General features: G+C 41.0%; 1 protein-coding gene across 2 annotated transcripts in view; it reads right to left on the reverse strand.

Annotated features, from left to right (window-relative positions):
* Positions 1–2,630: 2,630 nt before the first annotated feature.
* Positions 2,631–13,310, reverse strand: part of LOC132382587 (kelch-like protein 25) — a 60,308-nt gene continuing 49,628 nt past the window's right edge. For both annotated transcript variants that reach the window (XR_009508412.1, XM_059952942.1), the window contains one exon: positions 2,631–2,768. The gene's annotated coding sequence lies outside the window, so the exon portion shown is untranslated. The remainder of the gene's footprint in view (positions 2,769–13,310) is intronic.

The raw sequence follows: 13,310 nt of genomic DNA on the forward strand, positions 1-13,310 counted from the left end.
ACTCAACAGGTCAGACGTTACAACACCATTTGAGACTTGCTCATCCGATGCTGAGATTGCACATGTACAATTAGAAACAGTGACTCTAAAGATCTCCCTATCATCTTACAAGTAAAGTTTGCAAGGTTCCCAAGAAATAATTGAGCTCATCCATAGAGCATGCATTCTTATCGAGGTAAAACAGCAGTTCAGCTCAAAGCCTTCATCAGTAGCCATTTGTGAACTTTTGAGGGCACTGGTTGGCTGCTTATTCATGGGAAAATGGGTAAAATCCCAGTATGTATCAGTGCTTAATGAATGCAGTTTTTGGAAGGCTGACATGAATTTCTTAGCTTCAGCCAAGACATTATGCAGAGTGAAGAGAGAATCAAGACAGAGCCTACTCAACACATTGGTAATCATGATTGGCAACAGCTTTAATCTCTACTTCACCATAACAAAAGCCTTGACGACTTTCCAGTGTTTCTGAAGCAATCTGTTAAAATTGCTCCGTTGACATTAATTAAATGAGGCACCTTAGTCCTCTGAATAAATGTTTGTGATTCTCATTCTGTAAGAAAGTGAGCTGCAATTATAACAAAACTGTCTGTTCTTTCTTTAATTCTAATAAACTGGCTGCTTCAAAGCCAGCAGAATTCCTGATCGTTAAGGTAAACTATTTGGCTGCAGTTGAATCCTTGGTAATAAGTTGGCAATGTCAGGAAGCAAAATAATGCAGACTTTTCTGCTACAGTTTCTCGTGACTTAAACAGAATTTGAAAACCATGTTGAGAATAGTACCCAGAACAACATACTGACAAAAACTGTGTAGATTCTTGCTGACAATATTGTACTTCGTTGTTTTACCATGAATGCCTGCAAGAAAACAAATCTCAGGAGAGTATATGGTGACATATACATACAGTACTTCAATAATAAAGTTACTTCGAACTTTGAAAGACTATTTAGGGCACACTTGGACTATTGTGCTCATTTCTGGTCACCTCATTACAGGAAGGATGTGGAAGCTTTAGAGACGGTGCAGAGGACGTTTACCAGGATACTGTCTGGATGAGAGAACATGCCTTATGAGGAATGGCTGAGCAGTATACGGCTTTTCTCTTTGGAGCGAAGGAGGATGAGAGGTGACTTGATAGAAGTGTATAAAATGGTAAAAGGCATCGATAGGGTGGGCAGTCAGCGTCTTTTACCCATGGTGGAAATGGCTAGTATGAGGGGGCACAATTTTGGTGGAAGATCTAGGGAGGATGTAATAGGTAGATAGAAGTTGTGATGTGATGGTGAAGGGCAAGCTGGTTTTCTGTAAATATACGGTCCTATCCAAAAGCCTTATGCATGTGTGTGTGCATGCGCACACACACACACACACACACACTATATAGATAGATAGCTAGGATGCCCAAGACTTTTGCACAGTACTGTATTTATCAATGTGAAGCAGAAAGCAAGTTACTAAATCTGATTGGGAGCAAAAGATACTGGAAATGATGAGACTGGAGTACCGCAGAAGGGGTGTTGGACGGGTGGCAGAGAGGGAGTACCAGGGGCGGGAGAATGGTACAGGTGCGGACATACCCAGTCCTAAGACAGCAGACAAGGTAATTTGATTCCATTCAGCTGATTAATTGATCATTTCAGAATGTTTCTGGTGCTTCCCACTTGGTCCCCCTTTTCCCAAACATGATCCCCCTCTCCCTACTCCCTTCCCACTCTCAGTCCACAACAGAGACCCATAACAGAATCATGTTTATCATCACTCACATATGTCATGAAATGTGTTTGTTTTGTGGCAGCAGTACAGTGAAATACATAAAATTACTACAGTACAGTGCAAAAGCTTAAGCATCCTAGCTATATATATGGGTATGTGCTTAAAACATCTGCACAGTCCTGACGAAGGGTCTCCACCCGAAACGTCGACTGTACTTCTTCCTATAGATGCTGCCTGGCCTGCTGCATTCCACCAGCATTTTGTGTGTTTTGCTTGAATTTCCAGCATCAGTAGATTTCCTCGTGTTTGCACAGTACTGTACTTAGTTTTGCGAAAATGCTGCTGGAGAAGTTGTGCTTCGACCCATGAAATTAAGGAGTCAACACTTCAGACGAGCAGACAACCCGAGCTACCAATCTTCTCTTTCATATCATAGAATTAGAGGGCTCAAGGTTTAGATACCTCATTTAAACTTTTCAGATTAGTAAGAAGGTAATAATGCAATCACAGAAATTGAAATTCCAAACATTTTTATTTAAAAGAAGTTCAACAGTTAATCTATTTCCAACATATTAACTAAGTGTTTCATAAAAATTGTGCACAATTCTCTTCCTGAAATAGTCAAAGTAACTTCACATGCTCTCTGTTGGAGATCTACTTGTCTTTTCCTAATTTAAAAAAACAATGCAAAAATTTTAGTAGCCCCGTTAAAAAGTGGCTCAGTGCAAATTAAGAGTAGTTTCATGAAGAAACTGTGCTGCTTTCTCTGTAACTAGTTTCTCAGAACAACCGTACACAAACTCTAGTTGCCACTGCCATGCCAGGTTCCTTGGTTTCATGCCAATCATCACCCTTCACTTGATTCTTTCACCTTCATCATCTGTTCCGTTTCAAACTGTCACATCTGTCAAACTCCCAGCTGCAATGACAGTGATATTCATCAGAAGCCCGAAACACAGATTTGGCAGCTTTCTGCTCTGAAAGACTCACGGGCCAAGAGAAGTCTTTGTCCAAGATCTTAGGAGGAATAGGTGCCAAAAGCTTGAGGTGAAGATTCCTGTAGATAAAGTAGAAGACCACTTTGTAAAGATTGATTACAAACATAGTATTTCTTGATTTGTGACAAGAGTGAAAAGGCTTGTTATAAAAAGACAAGAGTTCAGAATTGTGTAAAGTATTCACTCTGCCCACCAATGTGTTCAAAACATTTCAAAACCATTGCTAATGAGATATCATCTAAGGATTCATGGGGAGTCAATTAGGAACAGATGTCTTTATTTTAATGCCTAGTGTCAGATGGGGAAGTGGAACATTGAGCCTAGAACAGTACAGCACAATATAGGTCTTTCATTCTACGATGTTGTGCAAGCCTTTAAATTATTCCAAGATCAATCTAGCCCTTCACTCTCCCATAGCATTCAATTTTTCTTTCATCCATGTGCCTCTCCAACAGGGTCTCTTAAATGCCCCTAATGTATCTGCCTCTACTATCACATCTGGAAGAGTGTCCCACACACCCACCAGTCTTCTATATAAAAACAAACTACCTCTGACATCTCCCCTACATTTTCTTCCAATCATCTTTAAATTATGGCTTGTTGTATTAGCCATTTCTGCCAGAGAGAAAGGCAACAGCTGTCCACTCTGCCTCTGTCTCTGTCAACATATACACCTCTATCCAAGTTGTCTCTTAGCCCCCTTCGCTCCAAAGAGAAAAGCCCTAGCTTGCTCAACCATTCCTCGTAAGACATGTTTTCTAATCCAGGCAGCATCCTAGTAAATCTCCTCTGCACCCTTTCTAAAGTTTCAGCATCTATCCTATAATGAGATGACCAGAAGTGAAGACAATACTCCAAGTATGGACTTACCAGAGGTTTATAAAGGTGCAGCATTACCTTGCAGACCTTGAACCAATTGATGCAGGCCTGCACACCATATGCCTTCTTAACCACCCTATTAACTTGTGTGGCAACTTTAAGGGGATCTAATGATGTAGACCTCAAGGTCCTTCTGTTCATCCACTCTGCTAAGAGTCCTAATATTCATCCTGTATTCTGCCTTCAAGTTTAACTTTCCAAAGTGTATCACTTAACACTTCCCTGGATTGAACTCCATCTGTCACTTTTCAGCCAAGCTCTGTATCCTATTGATGTTCTGTTGTAACCTATGACACTGTCCACAACACCACCAACCTTTGTGTCATCTGCAGACTTACTAACCCACGTTTCCACTTCTTCATCCAAGTAATTTATAAAAATCCTGAAGAGCAGGAGTCCCAGAACAGATCCCCACGGAACACCACTGGTCACCAACTTCCAGGCAGTATACACTCCATCTACAACCACCCTCTGCCGTCTATAGGCAAACTAACTTTGAAACCATGCAGCCTGGCTCCCATTCCTCTGACTTTCTGAATGAGCTTATCATGGGGAACCTTGCTCAGCACCTTACTAAAATCTATACACACCACATCCACTGCTCTACCTTCATCAATCTGTTTTACTACTTCTTTGAAGAAATCAAACAGGCTTGTGAAGCTCAGACTTCTCCTCACACAGCCATGCTGGTTATCCCTAATCAGACTACGCTCCTCCAAATGCTCATAAATCCTGTCTCTAAGAACCTTCCCCAATAGTTTGCCCGCCACTGATGTAAGATCTATAATTCCCAGGATTATCCCTATTACCTTTTCTGAATAAAGGAATAACTTTTCCCACCCTCCAGTCTTCTGGTACTATGCCTGTTGTTGATGGGGACGCAAAGATCATTGCTAAAGCAGTAACAATCTCTTCCCATAATAAGTTGGGGCATATCCTGTCTGGCCTCAAGGACTTATCTATCCCAATGTTTTTGAAAAGTTCCAGCATATCCTCTTTCTTAGCGTTGACATGATGCAGCGCATTATCCTGTTCTATGCTGTTCTCACATTTGTCAGTCCCTCTCACTGGTAAAGTATTCATTAAGGACCTTGCCTACCTCCTTCAACTCCAAGCACGTTTTCTCTTTTATCCATGATCATGTCCTCACTCAAATCATCCTCCTGTTCTTCACAAGTGTGTAGAAGGCTTGAGTTTTGCATTAATTCTGCTTCACTGGGGCCATATCATAGAAACATAGAAAATAGGTCCAGGAGTAGGCCATTCGGCCCATTGAGCCTGCACTGCCATTCAGTATGATCATGGCTGATCATCCAACTCAGAACCCTGTATCTGCTTTCTCTCCATACCCCCTGATCCCTTTAGCCCACAAGGGCCATATCTAACTTCCTCTTAAATATAGCCAATGAACCGGCCTCAACTATTTCCTGTGGCAGAGAATTCCACAGATTCACCACTCTCTGTATGAAGAAGTTTTTCCTCAACTTAGTCCTAAAAGGCTTCCCCCTTTATCCTTAAACTGTGACCCTTCATTCTGGACTTACCCAACATCGGAAACAATCTTCCTGCATCTAGCCTGTCCAATCCCTTTAGAATTTTATACGTTTCAATAAGATCCCCCCTCAATCTTCTAAATTCCAGTGAGTATAAGCCTAGTCAATCCAGTCTTTCTTCATATGAAAGTCCTGCCATCCCAGGAATCAATCTAGTGAACCTTCTTTGTACTCCCTCTATGGCAAGAATGTCTGTCCTCAGATTAGGGGACCAAAACTGCACACAATACTCTAGGTGTGGTCTCACTAAGGCCTTGTACAACTGCAGTAGTACAACCTCCCTGCTCCTGTACTCAAATCCTTTTGCTATGAATGCCAACATACCATTTGCCTTTTTCACTGCCTGCTGTACCTGCATGCCCACCTTCAATGACTGATGTACAATGACACCCAGGTCTCGTTGCACCTCCCCTTTTCCTAATCGGCCACCGTTCAGATAATAATCTGTTTTCCTGTTCTTGCAACCAAAGTGGATAACCTCATATTTATCCACATTAAATTGCATCTGCCATGAATTTTCCCACTCATCTAACCTATCCAAGTCACCCTGCATCCTCTTAGCATCCTCCTCACAGCTAACAATGCCGCCCAGCTTCATGTCATCCGCAAACTTGGAGATGCTGCATTTAATTCCCTCGTCTAAATCATTAATATATATTGTAAACAACTGGGGTCCCAGCACTGAGCCTTGCGGTACCCCACTAGTCACTGCCTGCCATTCTGAAAAGGTCCCGTTTACTCCTACTCTTTGCTTCCTGTCTGCCAACCAATTCTCTGTCCACATCAATACCCTACCCCCAATACAGTATCATGGCCATTCCAGCTTATAAGTCCCTTCATAAACTGATTACTGGCTACCTTATAACTCTGAAGAGCCCTGACTTATCCTTGCTTCCTAAACCTTAAGTACGTATCTCCCTTCCTCTTGACTAGGTGTACCACATTTCTTGTCAACTATTGTTCATTCACCCTACCATCTTTTCCCTGCTTCAATTGGACAAACTTATCCAGAACCCCATGCAGTGCTCAATCAATAACATCTACATTACCATTGTGCATATCCATGAGTATATCTGTCCCCAATTTACGCTCCCATGCTCCTGCCTAATAGCATCACAAATTACCCTTCACCGATTACTTTTCCATACTTGAGAGGGCCCGATGTCCTACTACTATTTCGTATTCTTGTGAAATATAGCCTTTCTCTCCCTTCCTTTAGTTCAGGGCTAACTGGAACTGCAGAACAGTTGGCTTGGAGCATGCTGAACAAAACTTGAACCTGCATAACCCAAATACTTTATCCATGAACCAGAGAGGGATCTGGATAGGAAATATAATGGGAGTTTAAAAGAAATTTGGTACATGGTTATGATTAGGATATCTACACTAAGTGGTCACTTTATTAGGAGCACCTGTTAATGCTCATTAATGCAAATATCTGATCAGCCAATCACATGGCAGCAACTCAGTGCATAAAAGCATGCAGACACGGTCAAGAGGTTCAGTTGTTGTTCAGACCAAACATCAGAATGGGGAAGAAATGTGATCTGAGTGAGTTTGACCATGGAGTGATTGTTGGTGTCAAATGGGATCATTTGGGTATCTCAGAAACTTCTGATCTCCAGGGATTTTCACACACAACAGCCTTTAGAGTTTACAGAGAATTGAGAGAAAAACAAAACAAAAAAATCCAGTGAGTGGTAGTTCTGTTGGCAAAAATCCCATGTTAATGAGGGAGGTCAGAGGAGAATGGCCAGACTGATTCAAGCTGACAGGAGGTTGGCAGTAACTCAAATAACCACATGCTACAATGGTGGTGTGCAGAAGAGCAACTCTCAATGCACAACATGTCGAAATGGATGGGCTACAACAGCAGAAGACTATGAACTACAGTACTATGCAAAAGTCATAGGCACACGTAAAAAAATTCTGTAAAGTGAAGATGTTTTGAAAAATAATGAAATTATAAGTTTCTAAATATCAAAAAAACTATAAAAAGCAGTAAAAAGCATATCTAAATCCAATCAATATTTGATGTGACAACTGCATCAATTCTCTGAGGTACACTGTCGTGCAGTTTATAAGAAAATTGGCTGGTAGGATGTTCCAAGCATCTTGGAGAACTTGCCACAGTTTTTCTACAGACCTTGGCTGTCTGGCTTGCTTCTGTTTCTCCAGGTGATATTGAGATAAAGGTTCTGGGAATGCCACGCCACCTGAAACCATATAAAAATCTAGGGAGCCTACTTTTGCATAGTACTGTATACTCAGTCCTCCAAGAGGACCACAACCTTGTTATAGGGTGTGGAGACTTGCTTGCGTGCCCCAATGACCCGGAGAGCTATGGGTCAGGGCTTTGTGCTTTGATTCCTGGTAGGGTCACCCATGCCAGAAAGGTCAAAGGCTAGAGGCCAGACAAAGAGTGGTCCACTGGTCCTCCAGGTTTGGGAGTTCAGGTCAGGTCTAGCTACCCAGGCTGGTCAAACAAAAAATTGTTATGGAAACAGCTATGAAGATGGAGGACCTTCATTGCTGCCTTGTGTGCCAGTGATGTAACAGGCAGTAAATAGGTACACATAGTGGCTACTCTATTAGGTCTAGTAGGTACTAATAAAGTGGCAACTGAATGTATTTTGCCATTAGGTTGCAGGCATTTAAAACCTGGAAAAGTAATGTGCTAATGAGAAGTGCAGTGGATGCAGATGACAGCAAGTGGCGATTCTGTGAGCTGAATGATTATGTAGAATTATTGAAGGAATAATGGGACTGCAGGAAGTGCTTTGTATCTGAAATCACAGAATCAAAAATTCAGAAGGCTGCAATATGCCTAGTCACAAAATGAATTCCTGTTAATCAAACTTGCACTGACCACTGAAATAGAATCGACTCCAGAAAGGCAAAGGTGGAATTGAAACAGAGCATTAAAGTGACAAGTTACAGGGAAGTAACTAAAGCATTCCCCATGTATCTAACTGCAACTGAGGGATCTTTGTTGGAACCAGCTGACTGATTGATTTATCCATCTATCTATTTACTTATTTACAGCTTATAGTAGCCCCTTCCCCTTCAAGCCACGTCACACAGCAATCCCCCCATTTAATCCTAGCCAAATCACAGGACAATTTACAATGACCGATTAACCTACCAAGTGGTACATCCTTGTACAGTAGGAGGAAACCCATGCAGTCACGGGGAGAATGTACAAACTCCTTACAGGCTGCAGCAGGTTGCCTGTACTGTAAAGTGTTGTGCTAACCACTATGTTACCATGCCACCTTAAAAAAAACAAAAACATTTTACCTGAGAGGTTCCAAAAATTTTATCAAAGCCTTTTTATGTTTCCATGTACAATTATGCCATATAGAAATACCGTTTTAAAAAAAAGAGCTTGCCAAAGAACATAGCAGCTTAGTTGTCCATTTTCCTTCTTTTGATCATTATCCAATAACCTCTCCCTCTGTGAATTCATGACAGGTAGGTCAGGTTTAGCTCCAATGCCTGCCAACATCAATCAACTGTCAGGAAATGCAGATGAACTAAACCAGAAGTTTAAAGTTTAAAACCAAAGTTTGAAATGCTGAGCTCCCATAAAGGGGTCTTGGATTGAAACATTGACTGTTTATTCACTTCCATGGATGCTGCCTGACCTGCTGAGTTCCACCAGCATTTTGTGTGTTGCTTTGGATTTCCAGCATCTTCAGAATTTCTCCCGTTTACCCATATATTCGGTTTGATTTTCATGTATTTGCCCGTGAAAGCAAGGCATGGAAAGTGGTAATGATGTTTGTCATGGAAGTTGGGGTGTAAACCTGACTAGTTTGTGGGAGATTTTCTCCACTCACACTCTGGAGATAATTCAGGGGGAGAAAAAGGAAAAGCAGAGTTCAAGATGAGCGAGCCATCAAAAAAAATTGTAGAATTTCGAGCCCGTTAAGTCTTTCCTGATTTTTGTACCTTCTCAATTCATTTCCTCATTTACACTTATCCAGGATTTCACTCCTGCCCCACCATTATATCAATATTGGTTACTTCTCTCCACAGCCCCCTTCATCCTCCCCCATGCATGGCCACTTTATGCTAACATTCCACACCTCGTACCTACACTAACATAGCTCAGTGGTATTACAGTGGTGAGGGTTTTTAATACTTCTTTTAATTTTATCGATGCAGTGTAGAACAGGCCCTTCTGACCCAATGAGCCCCGCGGTGCCTAGTAACACGCCGATTTAACCCTAATCCAATCACAGGACAGTTTACAATGACCAATTAACCCCTAACCGGTACATCTTTGGACTGAGAGAGGAAACCGGAGCACCCAAAGGAAACTCACACGCACATGGTAAGGAACATATAAACTTGCTTACAGAGGATGCTCGAATTGAACTCTGAACTCTAATGCCCCTAGCTGTAATAGCATCGTGCTACCATGAAACCCAGGTTGTATTTTGTTAATTTGCAATCTTTCTAATGTTTCCTTGCAGAATTTTGCCATGACTGTCAACCAAAAACTGTTCTGCTCATCCTACTACTTCTGTAAGGATCTTTGGTCTTCTTCATTGCATTCAATTGTTCCGTATTCTGTTGGATAAAGTTCAATATTTCCACACTAGCGTAGTGGTTAGTGCGATGCTCTTACAGCTTGGGGTGTCAAGTTCAGAGTTCACTTCTGGTGTCCTCTGTAAGAAAGTTTATACATTCTTCCTGTAAGTGCGTGGGTTTCCTCCAGGTGCTCCGGTTTCCTCCCACAGTCCAAAGGTACACTGGCTAGTAGGCTCATTGGTCATTGTAAATCCTCATGTGCTTAGGCTAGAGATAAAGAGGTAGGTTGCTGGGCGTTGTGGCTCATTGGGTTGGAAGAACCTGTTTTACACTGCATCTCCAACAAACTTCTTACAGACGGCACGGGAATTGAACTCTGAAACTCTGACACCCCGAGCTGTAATAGCATCATGCAAAGTTTAAACGGTCACTGCTCTTTCACGCCCTGCCTCAATTTAAGCTGCACGAATGAAATTTTATTGTCCAGCTGAGGTTTGGATCCAGAGGCCCTATAGGCTAGATCTAAGACCATTTCTCTCAAAAGAGGCTCCCTCAATCTGCACCTGGAACTTCACATTCTACCTTGTCACAGACTAACAAGTCCACACATCCTTGAATTTACAGATTCAGTCAAATATATGTTCTCACTAATTACTGCAACTCTCCCTGCAGAGATCGTGATGAATTCTTCTGACATTCTTTGGTATGTCTGATTGTTGAAGCTGTCTCAATATCAACTACAATAGCATCTTCACTTTTTATACTTTGTAACCAGCACCAGCTTACTCACCGTCAGCGACACACACACACACACACAGAAAAAGCCAACAATATCATGAAGGATCCCACTCACCCAGCTCATGGTCCGTTTGTCCCACTTCCACTTCCATCAGGGAGGAGGCTATGTAGCAGCCATGCCAGAAACACCAGACTCAAAGCAGTTCTTTCCCCAAGCTGTAAGACTCATCAACACCTCCACCTATCAACCTACCCGTCTACATCCCCTACCACCATCACTTTATCATTTCCTGTCAGAGTCACCTTAAGTACAGACCTTCCTGTACCTAGCATCACTTTATGGACATACAATCAATATATATAGGCTATATTATATATTAATATTTATTGTTTTTATTATTATGTTCTTTATCATATTGTGTTTATATTGTGCTGCATTGGATCTGGAGTAACAATCATTTTGTTCTTCTTTACACTAGAAATGAGATGAAACAATCTTGAATCTTGTATGGTCTACTCCCTATTAGCATTCCCAAAGTGTTAAGGAGAGAGTTATTCTCTCCATTGCTTCCACTTGCAAGCTGCTTTCCTCAAAATTGAGAAGCTAAATGTTCTGTCCTACAACACATGTCAATAAGGTTTACATTTCAGGGCTACTTTTTAGTAAATATCATATCAATTAAATACATTTTGGATGCTTAGAGATATGGGAAAGGGCAGAAAAGTAGAATCAAGGAACAGAATCATTGCTAATTTTTTTTTCCTCAGAAAATATAACTTCCTTCCTTCGAGTCTGAAAATAACTGCTTTGAGCAAAGACCAGTTCAGTGAATCTCAGGGCATACACATACATTGATAATTAGTTCACTTTGAACATTAAAATCTCCTTAACTGTCAGATTACACTATAAACATATTTTTTCGTAAGTGTTGCTTCCTCAGAATTTATTTTTGTTTGTGCTAGACTGCTTGAAGCTGAACACAAATATAATTTTTCAGACTACTTGATTCACGTAGGAATTTGGAGAAAGAAGAAATTAACTTATATTGAATATAATGTGTTTCATTGTGTAATGGTGCTGATGCTTTGTAATAGTTCAAATAAGCTAAAAATGTTTTGCTGATGAATTTCGTTGGTACTTAGTGCCTGAGGCTTTTCACTTAAGTGTCCAACAATAATCAGCTAGCATTATATAACCAAATAACAATTACAGCTCAGAAACAGGCCATCTTGGCCCTTCTAGTCCGTACCCAATGCTTACTCTCACCTAGTCCCACCTACCTGCACTCAGCCCATAACCCTCCATTCCTTTCCTGTCCATACCTATCCAATTTTTTTAAAATGACAAAATCGAACCTGCCTCTACCACTTCTGCTGGAAGCTTGTTCCACATAGCTACCACTCTCTGTGTAAAGAAGTTTCCCCCAAATTTTTGCCCCTTAACTCTTAACTCGTGTCCTCTTATTTGAATCTCCCCTACTCTCGATCGAAAAAGCCTATCCATGTCAACATACATAGGACATACATGGTAAATAGTAGGGCACTGAGGAATGCAGTAGAACAGAGTGATCTAGGAATAATGGTGCATAGTTCCCTGAAGGTGGAATCTCATGTGGATAGGGTGGTGAAGAAAGCTTTTGGTATGCTGGCCTTTATAAATCAGAGCATTGAGTATAGGAGTTGGGATGTAATGTTAAAATTGTACAAGGCATTGGTGAGGCCGAATTTGGAGTATTGTGTACAGTTCTGGTCACTGAATTATAGGAAAGATGTCAACAAAATAGAGAGAGTACAGAGAAGATTTACTAGAATGCTACCTGGGTTTCAGCACCTAAGTTACAGGGAAAGCTTGAACAACTTATTCTTTGGAGCGTAGAAGGTTGAGGGGGGACTTGATAGAGGTATTTAAAATTATGAGAGCGATAGATAGAGTTAACATGGATAGGCTTTTTCCAAGGGAGATTCAAACAAGAGGACATGAGTTGGGAGTTAAGGAGCAAAAGTTTAGGGGTAACACGAGGGGATACTTCTTTACTCAGAGAGTGGTAGCTGTGTGGAACGAGCTTCCAGTAGAAGTGGTAGAGAGTTTCGATTTTGTCATTAAACAAAAATTGGAATGGAGGGTTATGGGCTGAGTGCAGGTAGGTGGGACTAGGTGAGAGTAAGCATTCGGCATGGACTAGAAGGGTCGAGATGGTCTGTTTCCATGTTGTAATTGTTATATGGTTAAATTAAGAAATTTCTCTTGTGTACATATGGTACTATGCAGAAGTCTTAGGTGTTTATATATATAAAAAAAACCTGATTCCCACTCTCAGTCCACAATAGAGACCCATATCAGAATCAGGTTTATCATCACTCACATATGTCATGTTTTTTTTTTGCAGCCATGTTACAATGCAATATATAAAATTACTATAGTACTGTGCAAAAGTCTTAGGCACCCTAGCTACAGTATACTTATGTGCCTAAGACTCTTGCACAGTACCGTAGTTTTAAGATTTTTATAAATACTTTCCCTGTTAGTGAATTGAGGAAGTGCCAATGATCCTCCTTTCCAGTTCAGGTAAGTTATTCTTTAAGAGGTGCTTAGGTTTTCTAATTGCACCTTTCAAGGATATTAACTTTCACTTTGCTTAGAATTCAGAACACTGCCCTTTCCGGTTCTTTCAGGAAAGCAAGTCAACAGATAACTAAAAGACACAAAGGAGCCTTTTGACCAAAGAGAAGGCTACCTGAATGTCATTGTTAATAGAACCACAGTAAACTTTTCTGGCTTAACAACACAAACATAGACAGTGTAAGGATTGTGCAAGTTCAGATCAATGGAAGCTCTGTGGAACTAGGTGATAAATTGGTTTACTTGTTAGAGTAACATGGCAACAGTCACAA

Source organism: Hypanus sabinus, chromosome 28, assembly GCF_030144855.1.
Source record: "Hypanus sabinus isolate sHypSab1 chromosome 28, sHypSab1.hap1, whole genome shotgun sequence".
NCBI classification, from domain to species: Eukaryota; Metazoa; Chordata; class Chondrichthyes; order Myliobatiformes; family Dasyatidae; genus Hypanus; species Hypanus sabinus.